Source organism: Fukomys damarensis, unplaced genomic scaffold, assembly GCF_012274545.1.
Source record: "Fukomys damarensis isolate Sample0158 unplaced genomic scaffold, DMR_v1.0_HiC HiC_scaffold_14, whole genome shotgun sequence".
In the NCBI taxonomy this organism is placed as follows: domain Eukaryota; kingdom Metazoa; phylum Chordata; class Mammalia; order Rodentia; family Bathyergidae; genus Fukomys; species Fukomys damarensis.
This window is the reverse complement of record NW_022900926.1, coordinates 29,305,885-29,321,023: the sequence shown is the minus strand read 5'-3', so window position 1 is coordinate 29,321,023 and position 15,139 is coordinate 29,305,885. Positions and strand designations below refer to the sequence as shown.

Genomic DNA, 15,139 nt, shown 5'->3' with positions numbered 1-15,139 from the left:
AAAAAAGAAGAAGAGGAGGAAGAGGAGGAGGAGGAGGAGGAGGAGAAGAAGAAGAAGAAGAAGAAAGAAAGAGGAAGTACAGAGTGAGATTCTACAGGTACCACAGATCCCAGAGATGGCCAAGCGCGGCCGCTACATTTGCAGGCTGCCGATGTACCGTTAGGGTAAAGACAATACTTATGAAAGCTTGAAAGTATTTTGTTGTTGTTATAGATAGGGCCTTTATGAAAAGTGTACATAAAATTAGGTAAATGGCCTAATTTTTTTTTCTTATTACATAAGAAATAAAGTAAGATTTGGTAACCAGGGAGAGGCAGACCAACAGAGAACGTGTGAATGCATCTGTGTCTCGGCGTACAAAACCTTCCCTTTGGAGGGCTGCCCAGTGATGACAACTTACACTTTGGGCATCAAAAAACAAGGACTGTGGAGCTTGATCCACTCAGCCATCCGGACTACTTGAAGCTGAGGGAGGCAGTCACTGCAGAGGGAGTGAGACCTGACAGAAGTCAGTACCACGTTTCACACCCCACAGCGTGGCTTGAGGCGGGGGGGCGGGGGGAGGGATCAGCAGAAAAACGCTTTTATTTATAACGAGGAACAGTTGAAATATGGAAGGAAACGGCGGTATGACTGGACTTCCTGCAAGACACATGAACAAAGTAATAAAACGCGTGGTGCCTTTATAAACGGCCCTCGTAAATTTTGCATAAATGCCTGACATGACCTTTTGTGCTTTTCAGCTAGTTCATTTACAGTAACATCAGCAAAGGTGGCCAAAAGCATTTACTATAAATTGTAATGTTTTCCTATTAATACGAATTAATGCATGGAAATCAATGCACACTTTATGTTCAGAGCCACTCAGAAGTGCTATACAAAGGCGCGCACATATAAAGAATACATATGCCCTTGTTATCTCATTTACTTATAAAATTTTACATTACTGACTAACTAATCACACGTGGGCCAGGGATTTAGCTCAGAGGCTTCACCACCTGCCTCACAAGTATGAGGTCTAGAATTCAATCCCTGGTACCAAAAAAAAAAAAAAAATCACACATATTCTTTAAGAATTGGGAATTGTGTGATATTAAATAATCTTCTCATTACTGTTAAAATTCAAAGACCCCCCCTCACACGTGTGTGTGCATGTGTGTGTGTGTGTTTGAACTGTTTTAATCCTAAATTATTCCTAAATTATCTTAGAGGAAAGAATATTCTACCCTCAATTTTCATAGTTTTTTTTTTCTTTATATCATCTTGGTCACATGAATGCTATGTCTTGTTTTGTTTTTTGGTTTGGTTTGGTTTTTTTGAGACAGGGTCTCACTATGTAGCCCAGGCTAGACTCGAATCACGCCTGGCCAAAGCGTTCAACTTTGTTCTTACAACTTTTTTTTTGTACGGGGGATCGAACTCAGGACCCTGCGCTTGCAAGGCAATGGCCAAAACCACCGCGCTAAATCCCCAGCCCACATGAATGCCCTGAAGGAAAGCCATTTCTTTTTAAAGTTTATTTTACCTCCAAAAGCTTTTCCTGTCCTTTTTATGCATCGGGATGCGGCTTCAGCGCCATTGCAGGAGGGGCGGGCAGGCTGGCAGAGAAGCCAAGGAAGAGTTTTAGGAATTCAGGTCTTTCTGAGGAATCACACCAGAATGATGTGAAGAGCTATTTCAGAATGTACGGCTCAGGCCCTTCCGGGATCCGATTGGCGCCAATCTTACTTGAGTCTTTGTGTCTCTCTCTTTCTCTGTGGGTGTGGGAGGGCTGGGGCCAGGCTTGAGCCACCTCCATCCGGGGCATCGAGGTACAAGGCTTAGTCGTGGGTCCGTCTTTGCTCCTGGCCTCGCCTGGCTCGGATTCTCCGTTTGCCTCCACCTTTTGATTTATCGTTAGGTTCTCTCGCTAAGTGGTGTGCATCACTAGAAGAGGATTTGAATCCTTTTCACAATGCACGAATTCTGGGTGCATAAACAATAATGGGGCGGGAAAAAGTCTTCAGCAGGGAAAATGTTGTATTTCAGCCCTGCTGCTGGGAGGTCACCTCGCACGCACTGGTTGCACCCAGGCTGTACTCAAATCAGCGTCACTCCGTTTGCAAAATAAGATTTCTCATCTCTTGAATCAATTTCCTACAGCAAAGGAACGGGCAAAAGCAGAGAAAGTCATCACAGGCAAAGACGTATTTCCTCAACAGAGGAAAAAAAATATTATATATATATGTACACCACCCACCTAGGGTTATTTCTGCACAGGACATTTTAAAAGGAAATGTGGTGTTTGAAATATATTGCTTTGTTGACAGCCTTCAGTGGGTCACACAACCAAATTAGTAAGGCTGCCGGGCAAAAATCAAAAGAGGACCTGAAGAGAGATAAATAAGTCAGCTGTCCAGATAGGCAGACAGGAGAGAGAAAAAGATCCCAGATGTGAACAGAAAAAAAGGCCAGGCAAACACACTTTGCCTGTGATTCGCCTTGGCTGAGAGTCTCAGGTGGACTTTAACTCCGGAGGCCATGCACATGGCAGTTGCTGCGGGTGTAATGACTTCAACAAAACAGAACTGTTTATGGTACGGACTAATCATTTGCTCTTTTTCCTTTGCAGACTAATGTTTAAATTCATTCAGAGTAGATTTAAAGGAGCTTCTATAAGAGGTAAAAGGGGAAGAGGCCGTTTGATAAAAGTCAAAAGAAAGGAGGGAGGGAGGGAGAGAAACTAATAAACCTGCCAGAAATAGGAAATGAGATTTTGGAAATATGCTGTATGCGGTATAAAATACAAGACTTTAAATGAGGACATTGTTGATAGGAATATGAATGTGATCATTTTATTATACTTCAAACAGATTTAAGTCCTAAAGAAACAGAGTGCCTTTCATTGCAGCTGTAAATCTTCCAAAGTAGGAGGCGCACCACACCTACATTTCTAAATCAGCGCATTCACGGTCTAAACTTCCTCCCAGCCTCCAGCGCCTTCAGTTATTTCCCACAAGGACTGGACAGCAGAAGGTAGAAAAGAGGTGGTAGTAGGGGAGACAGCAAAATCTACCAGCTAGCTTCCATAAAATACAACATTTCACAAATTAAGCAGTTTATGCTGCCAAAAGTTTAAAATTAAAACAAAATTCTCTTCCCCCCAAAAAAGAAGCAGTAAAATACAGTAAGAAGAAATAGAGCAGGAAAAACAAGAAAATTGGAAGCCCTGGGGACATGGGGACATTGTCTCAGAAAAACCTATGGGCCCCTACAGGTCTCCTTGCAAGACTCAAATGAGTACTCAGAATGAAAACTAGGGACACTACGTAGAGGTTGCTCTGCCCGAGTCAGTTCTGTGGACCTAATAACAACTGTGGGTTTTGCGAGCAGCTTGCACTTTTTTTCTTTCTTCTTTTTTAAATTATTTTTATTGGTACATTTAAGGTATGCCATATAATGACATTCATCATTGGAAATGGGCACCTTTACATAATCCGTCTTGATTCTTGTTTTCCCCCACTCCCCTGCCCTCCCTTCAACCTCTCCACCCCTCTCTATTTACAAAGATTTTGTTTCCACTTTTTCATTTTCTCTTATTAATTCCATTTGCTTCTTTCTTTTCCCCTACCCTCTCCCACTTCCCCTTCCCCTTTGAGCCTTTTCCTCTTGTTTCACATAATCTATTATACCTTTTAGTCACTATTCACACTTTCAGTTTCTCATAAGCAACTTGGACTGTGAAGTCACACCCTCCAGGTTCACACCCTATCTTGCTTCTCTTACTTAGGTAGGTTTGCCTTGAGGATAGATTTGCACTCACTTACCAGTGTCACTTCAGGAAGCTTCCTTGACCCAAAATCTTCTCTGTCACCACAACCTCCCCATGTAATATATTTAATACTGGATGCAAATTTGATACAAAAAAAGGTCATAATGAGAATATTATGTTATGCTGTAATAAGGTAAAATCTGATTGTTACATTCTCATTTAGTCTTTATTAAAAGACTTACTACGAACATTAATTTTCTACTAAAATGTCTTTCAAATCCTTCACTCAAGTATTTCGTTTCTTCCTCCTTTTTAATTTTGATAAAATATATATAATACAAGATTTACCATTTTTGTGGTACTAAGAATTAAATTCAGGGTCTTCACACTGAAGCAAACATCCCCACCCCTTTTTATTTTTTATTTCGAGACAGTGTCACTAAATTTTCCAGACTGGGCTTGAACTTGTGATCCTCCTGCCTCAGCCTCCCCAAATGCTGGGATTATAGGCATGCACCTCCATGCTTGGTTAAAATGTTATTGTGATAGTTGATTGTGGTGTCAGCTTGAACAAGAAAATACCCAGAAGATTGGTTTACCACAGTTCTGGGCATGGCTGGCACCGGCCAATGGGCCAGCAGCCTGGATGGAATAAAAAGGGAAAGAGGAAGGAAGTCTCACTTCTGCTTCACTGGAGGAGCTCCCTGCTTCCCGTCACCCTTAGACTCCAGTCTTCCGGACCATTCACCTTCCTGACGCTGGCTCTCACTGGACTCCGCAAAGAGCTCCAGGCTTTTGACTTTTAGCAAAGATGACCCTTTTCCATTCTGATGCAGGCGGCCATTGTAACCTACCTTACTAATTCTTTATATATCATTCATCTATAGTATACATTCTGTTCCTCTAGTGAACCCTAACCAGTAGTTGCCATTTTAACCCCTTTCAATAAACAGTGTATTAAGTATATTCACATTGAACAGCCATCACCACCTCTAGAATTTTTTCTGCTTTCCAAACTGAAACTCCATACCCATTAAACACCATCCTCCAGCTCATCCTCCTATGACCCAGACCCTGGAAATCACTGTTCTACTTTCTCTTTTTTATGAAAAAATATTTTCATAACAAAATAATACAAGAATAATAATTAATACACTGATAATTAATTATCATTATCTGCAAAGTAGAGTACAAAATACAAACCAAAAAGATGTTTACAAAAAAGAATCAGATAATAACACAAAACTTTCTTTTCAACTCTATAAATTTGACAAATCTAGGTATCTCAAGTGGAATCTGACAGCGTTTGTGTTTTTGTGACTGGCTTATTGCACTTAACATAGTGTTCTTAAAATTCTGCCATGCCAGATGTGGTGCACACCTGCAATCCCAGCACTCAGGAGGCTGAGGCAGGAGAATTGCTGTGAGTTCAAGGCTAGCCTGGGCTACATAGTGAATTCAGGGCCAGCCTGAACTACAAAGGGAGACTTGCCTCAAAACTCCAAAGAGGGAAAAAAAATTTAAAAAACAGATTTATCCAGGACATAGCATGTGTCAGAATTTTCTTCTTTTTAAAAGACAAACAATATTCCATAATATGTATCATTCACTTTTTAATCCATTTATTTATAATAGATATTTGGGTTGCTTCCACCTCTTGGCTATTGTGAATAATAAAAAATGTTGCTATGAACATTGGTGACATTAATTTTAAGTCATTTTTTTTGCCTTCTGTGTACATACATATCCATGGCAGATTGTAACAGTATAGTCTACATTATAGAATCTGAAAAGTAGTCACAGGCTATGGAGTCAGGCTGTCCCAATACAACATGGAAGCAAAGCCACAAAGGTTTGTACACTTCTGAGACTGCAGCCTCTTCACACCAAGGCCTATCAAGGAAGCTCACTGTAGTGGTAAAAACATTGCAAGTGAGCACCATATGTACCTGTGGGTCCAAACAACAAATCATCCACCATATACAAAGTATTTATCAAAATAAACAAGGGTCATATCTTTGGTCCTAAAGCAAGTTCCAAAATATTTCAAAGACTTAAATCATATAGACTATGTTCTCTGACTAAAATTAAATTAAGATAGAAATCAGTAATACCATTTAAAATATCACCATCTCTGAAAAGTTGGTAGCTCCAAATAACCACTGACTCGAAGACAAAAGAATAAGGGAAATTCTAAAATACTTTAACTACATACTACTAAAAAATATAGCAAAACCTATATCAAAATTTTATAGTATTTAGGGGACACTTGTACAATGAGGTTGAAAAGCAATGAGCTGAGCACACATCTCAACAAAGTGAACAAAGAACGCAAGCACAAAGAAAGTTAAAAAGTTAGTTAATAAAAAAGACAAGCATAATAAATAATACGTAGTAAAGAAAGTTAAAAAAACAAAAGGTTGTTTTTTGAAAATGTTAAAAACTTGCTAAACATTTGGTGAATTTGGTTATGGAAAAAAGAAAGGCAATAAATGATCAACATCAAGAATGAAAGAAAAAGGATTACAAATTTTACCAAGATTAAAAATATAATAAAAGAAAATTATGAACAACTTGATGACAATAAACTTGATATTTTAAATGAAATAGGCAAATTCCCACCAAAATAAATCTTACCAAAGTTGTCATGAAAAACATGGCATATCTGAATAGTACTAAACTTATTTAATAAATGCAATGAATAATAAAAAGGTTTCCCATGAAGAAAACTCCAATTCCAAACAGCTTCTCTGGTTTGTTCTTTCAAACATTAAAGAAAGAATACCAATCATATACGTAATTCTCAACTCCTCTTACGAGGCCAGCATAACCAAATTAAAACCTGATGAGATCATAACAAGACAAGGAAAGTACTGTTATATCTATATCTATATCCCTCAGAAGCATGGACTTAAAAATTATAACTAAAACATTTGTATATTAAATTTAGCAATACATAAAAGGAATAATAAATTATAACCAAATGTGGTTTATTTCAGGAGTACAAGATTAGTTTCAAAAAAAAAAAAAGATTGGTTTCACATCTGACAATCAATCAGTATACTTCATGAAAAAAAGAAAACACATGAGCATTTCCTTTGAAATATTCAAATAAACTCTTTTGTTAATAATCTTATTCAATGCAAAAATAGTATCTGATAAAGCTGAAGACTCATTCATGTGAAGGAAAAGACAACCACAATAACCTAGAAGTAGGAGGGGTCTCCTTTAACTCCTAAAGGACACCCACAAAAGACTTACAGCTGACACCATACTCAAGGAGGAAATACTGCATGTGTTTCCCCTGAGGCTGTGAACAGGCAAAGTCCCCTGTCAGCTACTCATATTCAGCATAATACTGACTGTCCTACCCAGTGCAATACATCAAGAAAAGAAACAAAAGATGTTAAGATTGGAGAAGAAAGAAAACTGTTGTTATTCATAATTATATAATTACATATGTGAAAATATCTAAATCTATGAAAAACTATTAAAGAAACCATATAAAATATTTACAAATAGATATTAATTATATATGTCTTTAACAAACAATTGGAAAATGTTAAATAAATTTAAATTCAATTTACAATAATTGAAATATCTAAATACCTGGGAATAAGGCCTATAAACAATGTGAAATCCAGGTGTAGTGGAGTAGACCTGTAATCCCAACACTCAGGAGACTGAGGCAGGAGGATTGTTGCAAATTGTAGGCCAGCCTGGGCTGCATAGTGACTTCAAGGTCAGCCTGAACTGCATAGTGAGACTTGTCTCAAAAATACAAACAAACAAAAAATGCAAAATACTTTGCAATAAAAGTTATTAAATATAACAGAGAAAGTAAATTGGACTTATACAGAGACAGAGATAACAATGTTCATGGATAAGAGAACTAGTAAGTTATCAATTCTTCCAACACTAATCCATAGATTCAACACAACCATTTTAGGTTTCAAGAAATCCTAGGTTTTTTAAAAAAAAATTACCAGGTTAAGAATTATTTCTATGGCGTGCGCTTTTTTTTTTTTCTTCTTTTTTGGTGGAAATTGACAAGATAATTTTCAAATATATGTGAAAATACAAAAGATCTGGAATCACCAAAACAATATTTGAAGGATGCATTAGTCAGCTTGCTGTTGCTGTGACAAAATACCTGAGAAATAAGTTAAAGGAGAGAGAATTTATGTTTACTCACAGTTTCAGAGGTTTCAGTACTTGGTCAGCTAGCTCCATTGTTTTTTGTTCTTACTGGTTTTTGGTTTCTTGGTGGGGTTTTTTTTGGGGGGGGTGTTTTTTGTTTTGTTTTGTTTTGTTTTGTTTTATACTGGGGATCGAACTCAGGACCCTGCTCTTGCAAGGCAGGCACTGAGCTAAATCCCAGCTCCATTGTTTTTAGGCCTGTGATGACAAATAAACATCACGGCATTTGAATGTGGTAGAGGAAAGCTGCTCATCTCATAGTGGCCAGGGAGAGAGGGAGGGAAGGAAAGGTCAGGGAGGGGGGAGAGAGGGAAAGAAATGCAGGAGCAAGATGTGCCCCTCTGGTGTATTTCCCCCAGTGACCTAATTCCTCCAACAAGGCTAACTCCTACAGTTTCCACCACCTCCCGATAGGGATTAAACTATGAGCCAATCAGAGTGTTGGATCACAGGTTTTCATGATCCACTCACTTCCCAAAAGCCACACCTCTGACCATTTTTGCTTTGGGAACTAAGCCTTCAATGCATGAGGCTGTTGGCTCCAAACTATAATAAGGAGGAAGAGTTGGAAGAGGAGAGGAGGAGCAAATGAAGAATTATACATCTCAGGCCAAAACTTAAATAAAGTTTCAATAATTAAGACTGTGTGGTTTTAGAACAAGGATGGGCCACTAAACAAGTAGAATAGAGTGCGGCAGAAACAGAACCAAACATAAATGATCACCTGGCTCTTTTGTAATTCAGTAAAGAAAAGATAGCTTTTAGTAAATGAAATTGCAACCAATGACTATTCATATGAAAAGTCTTGTCTTTGTCTCATGTCATAGGCTAAAATTATTCTGCGATTTATCATAGACTTAATCAATTTTTTAGAAGAAAACATAAATGAATATCTTTGTGACTTTAAGATAGAAAAAATATTCCTGAAACAAGACACAGAAAACATTAACCATAAAAGATTGGTAAAGTTGAACCTTATCAAAATGAAGTGAACAAAATAATGAACCACAGTTTGAAGGGATACATATTTGTAATATGTGCAACTAACAAAGAGCTTCTGTCTGGAATCTCTGAGAACATCTAAAAATCAATAGGAAAAAAAGCAGTCAATTTTGTTAAACTAGTTAAAAGAATTTTAGAGAAGAGGATATTAAAATAACAATAAATATATTAAAATATGCTAACATTGCTTTGTCACCACTGAAATTCAAATGAAAACTGTCAGTACTATTAGCTACCTAAAAGAATGGCTAAATTTTTTAAAATTCACAATACCAAATTTTGGTAAGAAAATGAAGCACTTAGAACTGTCATATAGCTCCTGAAGGTGTAAATTAGTACAAACATTTTGGGAAAATTTGGCAGGAATTTCTAAAGCTAAATCTACATATTGCTGATGATGCAACAATTCCACCTGAGGGTCTGTACCGAGCAGAACAGGTGCTTCTACTCACTAAAGAATGTATGATGTCCACCAAAGAGTGACCACTATCCATATAGTCCATCTTTGCAAACAACCAAACTGTTCCCTGAAAGTAAGTCTGATAATGGCAACATATTAATAGAATCTATGGTTTATTTTGTATAATTACAAAAAAAAAAAAAAAAGACTGCCTACTGGCACCCACAGGATTATGGCTGAATCTCACAGACATAATATTGAATGATAGGAGAACACACCATATGATTCTACGGAACATTTTACAACAGGTAATACTGGCTGAACGTGGTGGCATATGCCTGTAATCCCAGCTACTTGGGAGGCTGAAGCAAGAGGATCACATGTTCAAGACCAGCCTGGTCAATTTAGGGAACTCCAGTTGTCTGGCATACACAAGGCCCTGGGTTCAGTCCTCAGTATCACACACACACAAAGTAATTCAAGTTGATGAAAGTGAGAATGGTTTCATGCATGAGGTACTGACCAATGGGGGCAGTGAGGAAAGCCCCTGATGTGCTGACATTCTTTGTATTTTTAACCTTCACTCCTGGTCCAAAATTCACAAAATTCTATTTCATATAAAATTCACACTTAAGATTTGTGTTTTATGCTCTGCGTAAGTTGTAGTTTAAAAGCAAGCACAAAATTACTTCAACTCGGGTAAGGTTTTTCATCTTGTCATCTATTTTCTTGAACTCATTAACTGCAATCATTTTAAAGTCTATCTCTGCTGACACTGATGTGTGAGTCACACCCAGACCTAGTCTCTCTCAATCCCATTTATTGAAATACTTAGTTGCTTTGTATTGCATATGAAGTATTATTGTGAAAAACTGCAGTGGCTCGTACTACCAAACTGCTACACAGACTCAATGTAATCCTGATTGAAATTCCAACAGTATACTTCACAGAACTAGAAAACATAATCCAAAAATTCATTTGGAACCAGAAGAGACCTAGAATAGCAAAAGCAATTCTAGGCAACAGAGACATGACAAGGGGTATCACAATCCCCAACTTGAAACTATACTACAAAGTCACTGTGATAAAAACAGCATGGTACTGGCAAAGAAACAGACCTGAGGATCAGTGCAATAGATTAGAAGATACAGAAACAACTCTAGACGCATGCAGCTACCTCATCTTTGACAAAGGAGCCAACCATCCCCAGTGGAGGAAAGACAGCCTCTTTAATAAATGGTGTTGGGAAAACTGACTTTCAACCTGCCAAAGATTAAAACTAGACCCTTATCTTTCACCAGGCACTAAACTAAAATCCAAATGGATTAAAGATCTAAATATTTAAAAATAATTTAAAAATTTGCTGGAAGATGATAGAAGACTTTGGCATAGGAAAAGACTTTATGAACAAATCCTCAGTAGCATGGGAACTAGCACAAAAAGCAACAACTGGGATTTCATCTTATTAAAAAGCTTCTGCACTGCAAAAGAAACAACCAAGCTAAGAGACAACCTAAAATGTGGGAAAAGATTTTTACCAGCTTCATCAAAGGACTATTATCTAGAATATAGAAAGAACTCAAAAACATCAGACCCCCCAAATATACAGACCCAATTCAAAAATGGGCATCTGAAATAAAGAGACATTTCTCGGCAAAGAAGTCAAAGCAGCAAATAAACATATGAAAAATGTTCCACATCACTGGTCATTCGAGAGATGCAGGTGAAAAGAACACTGAGATTCCACCTCACCATACAAAGAATGGCTGCTATCAAGAAATCACACAATAACAAATGTTGGCGGGGTTGTGGGGAGAAAGGAACCCTTCTCCATTGTTGGTGGGAGTGCAGACTGGTGCAACCACTGTGGAATTCAATGCGGAGAAACTTCAAACAACTAGGATTAGACGTTCCATTTGACCCAGCTATTCCTCTTATTCCAAAAGAATTAAAAGAATCATACCACAGTGATATATGCACCCCCATGTTTATAGCAGCACAGTTCGTAATACCTAAAGCTTGGAAACAGCCCAATTGCCCATCGGTTGGAGACTGAATAAAGAAGATGTGTTTTTTCTATGAAATGGAATACTAGTCACAAAGAATGAGAAATGAGAGTCATTCATAGGAAAATGGATGCACATTGAGGCCGCACTCTTAAGTGAAATAAATAAGACACGTGTAAATACCGAATGGTTTCTCAGGTGTGAAAAACTAAAAGTGTAAATAAGATCCAAATAGTATAATTGACAATGTGAAATAGGAAGAAAAGGGCTAAAGGTGTAGGGAAAGAAAATAATGGAAAAGAAAAAATAGGAGTTGATCCAATTCAAGTCCTTGCGCTTGCAAGGCAGGCAATGGAACCACTGAGCTAAATTCCCGGCCCTTCTCAGCCATCTTGACAATTCGCAAACCCCAGTTCACCTCCTTGCCCTTGTGAGGCTGCTGAATGCTCTGCTGGTTTTGATACCTCCCACATTTACCTTCTAAACAACTCTGAAGTCTGCTCAGTGCCCAGGGCCGGCAAACGCCCCAAGGAATCAAACAGCAGGCAGACTGGGGCTCATCTCCAGGACCTGCTCTTGCCCCGTGCTCTTTCCTCACATTCAGACTGCCTCCGATGCTTTCAGACAGACGTGTCTGCTTTTGTGTCTGTCTCTTCTATATTTTCTTGATGGGGCCGTTGATCTACTACGAGCTATAACCTGTCCAGCTGAACTAAGAATCTCACATGTTCACCAGAGCGCATATAAAACGTGAAAGACACAGTAATGTTTATAGAAGTTGTGCTTGATGTTAGCATTTCAGGAGTTATGCAGATGATAGCGGCTGGGAGGAAGATGGAGTATTGAAGAGCAAGGCAATGTCATTAATATCTCATTTTATAAAACTGGTATGTGGTTGTTCTGCAAATTACCAATATGCTAAAGCAGCACAACCCATGGAATCCAAATGCAGCTTCACGTTCGCTTTCCATTGCTCCTTGCAGATGTACTCAGTGATGCCTGCCTTCCCCACCCCTGGATCACACATGGGCAGATCCCAGGACCTTTCTGCTCACTGCCAGGTATAAACTGTACCCCTGGCACCTTCAACTGCAAAAGCTCTTAAATTGGGAGTTTACCCTCAGGCCTGGACAGTGTTAAAATGTTGAATGGATTTAACATCAGAGCTTGTCTTCACCTGTCAGCACCACCGTGCTCTGTGGCGGCAGGAGGGGAGGAGGCGTGGCCTTTCTTGGGCTTCTCGTCCTCCCCAAGCTGGGGGCTCTTGCCTCTCCAAGGTTAGAGCCCAGGCAGGAGGGAAAATGGAGCAGAGAAGCTGCCTGACTGATAATATTCATATTCCCTGGCCAGGGAGACGCCTAAAGCAGCCTGTTTCTCTTCTGGAACTTGCTTGCTCTGTCTAGAACGTGTCACATGGGTGATGATGTCACTTTGGTCCCCCTCTGCCCACGCAACCCTTCTCTAACACCCCCCTTACGTAACAAGGATCCAGCTGACTGTGCCCATTACCTCCCGGTAGGTCCTCACAAGCAGAGGTTACCCTCCTACAGGGTCCACATTCTGTCCACTGGAAGCACACATGCCCCTGCAGGTCCTCCGGTGGAAGGGAGTGCCGGTTTCCTCTGTCGTTGTACAGTAACCTCCTTGGATGGCAGCATCTAAGCTGCTCGCAGGCTAACATTTCTTCCCTCTAAACTTCTTAGGCAAATTAGACACCAGTCCACTCTCCACCCCACATCTCCGGAGATACATATTGGACATGCCTCCCAATTTGGTCCAGGTAAAGCCCAATCAAACTTGTTTTGAGAAGATGAGGCAGGTAATCTCTGCCCCAAACCCTTGGTGGGGGATGAAGATGAGAGTCACGGCAGAATCTCTCTGAAAAAATTTCCTCACAAAATGCTCTCTTCCCCTCCACCCCAGTATTAGTAGAATTTCTAAGTAGTAGTAGGTAAAGAGTTGCCCAGAGGTCTTAAGCTGGGTCTTCACCATATCCTGTTAACCTGCACGTGGGAGATGTTTCACATCCATTTTGATGCCTATCTTATTGGCACGTCCATCAAAATGAAGAAAAGAAGTATCCTACTTCACATAATGCCATTTGTACGAGCAGTTCCCACTTACTATGGCTTGGATTTCAATTTTTTCACTTGATGATAAACAATGTGAAAATGATAGGCATTCAGTAGAAACTGTATGTTGTAGTTTAGATATAAAATGCTCCCCAAGTGGCTCCTGTGTGCAGAGAATGGGGTTTTGGGCAACAGTTGGATCCCGAGGGTAACTTCATCAGTGGATTGCTCCATTGATGAGATCATAATTTATGGCATTATTGGTAAGTGTTGGAAACAAGAGATGGAATGAACTATGAGGGCCTGACTTGGGGTCTATCCCTGGTCTTTGGTCCCTTCCTCTCTGGCTTTTTCCCATCCTCTCTGCTTCTCAAAAGCCTGAGGTAAGCCACTTTCCCCTTCCGTGTCCTTCCACTGTGAATGTTCTTGCCTTGCCATGGGTCTAGAAGCAATGGGACCAACTGAAACTGCTAAAGCCCTGGGCCAAAGTAAACCTGCCCTCCTTCAAGTTGTTACTCTCGGGTATTCTGCCACCGTGACAGAAAGCTGACCACACACAGCCCTTCGAATTTTGAATTTGAATCTTTTCCTGGGTGAGACATATGCAGGGAACACAACTGCAGTCAGCCACAAGACCACGAGGGGAGACATCCAACCCTGTATAGTTGCTGAGTTAGGATATTCGTAGTCTACGCATATTAAATGTACTTTTCACTTAATTTATAACGGATTTACTAGGATATAATCCAACATAGGTTGAATAGCATCTATACACTGATTAAAGTGCTAAGGCTGGCCTACAGAGCAATCAGTGGTCTCAAATGCAAATATATCCAATGACAAGCAGCCAAAGCAATAGAGAAACAAGGGCTGGAAGCAAGAAAGATTATTTGACTTAGTTGATTTTTTTCCCTTACTTACATGGCTATGGGGAAATGTATGTTTTATAACAAAAAGAGACATAATGCTACATGCAACTTTTACCAAGCCTCAGTACCAAAGAGCAGTCAGGAGTGGTGAGGTGGGCAGGGAGGTGAAGCCTGAATGCCTTGTGGTCGTTGCTCAGCTCCAGTCCACTGTTGACACAAAGAAATGCAAGCCCAGTTTGAGTGTTGGATGGCTTTTCAAAAAGAACAGAAAAATCTGTATTTTTGTTTACATACAATCCTCTGAATACTGGCTCAAACTATTTTCCCCCAACAATACGCAAGCCAAACAATGCTGCCAGTCCACACCCTTACCAAGGAGACTGCAGTACAGGCTGAAACTTCCTGTCTCGGGATCCAAAGTCAATCAATATCTTCTTAAACTGATACATATGCAACTTTTTAGCGCAGTATCTTTTTTCTTTTCTTTTTTTTTTTTTGTACCGGGGATTGAACGCGGGTCCCTGCCCTTGCAAGGCAGGCCACCGAACCGCTGAGCTAAATCCCAGGCCTCAGCACAGTATTCGGGTCTGTGAAGATAATTAAGGGAATGAAAAGCTTGAAAGTGGTTATCTTTAAGGACAGCTGAAGTCCTGTAGTTTTTATTAGTCTATACTACTTTAGTTTGTTTTTTTCCCCCTTAAATGTACTTGTAGGACTGTGGGGCGGGGGGACTGACAAACAAGAATCAAAAATCCCACTCCCAAAATCTGACTGATCTGACTTCCCCAGCTGCAACATATATTTTCATGAAGAAAGAGAAGCAAGCAATCGACTTTCTG

General features: G+C 39.6%; 1 long non-coding RNA gene across 2 annotated transcripts in view; it reads right to left on the bottom strand.

Moving 5' to 3' along the window:
• LOC104865385 overlaps positions 1-13,701 on the bottom strand; it is a 16,250-nt gene extending 2,549 nt beyond the window's left edge. Inside the window, exons 1-2 of one of the 2 annotated variants that reach the window (XR_781136.1) lie at positions 13,484-13,701; positions 1,526-2,136 (exon numbers count right to left, since the gene is read on the bottom strand). This is a non-coding gene — a long non-coding RNA (uncharacterized LOC104865385). Of the gene's footprint in view, positions 1-1,525; positions 2,137-12,868; positions 13,269-13,483 lie in introns of those variants that run through there. The other variant, XR_781135.1, reaches the window with a different exon arrangement.
• Positions 13,702-15,139: the final 1,438 nt, after the last annotated feature.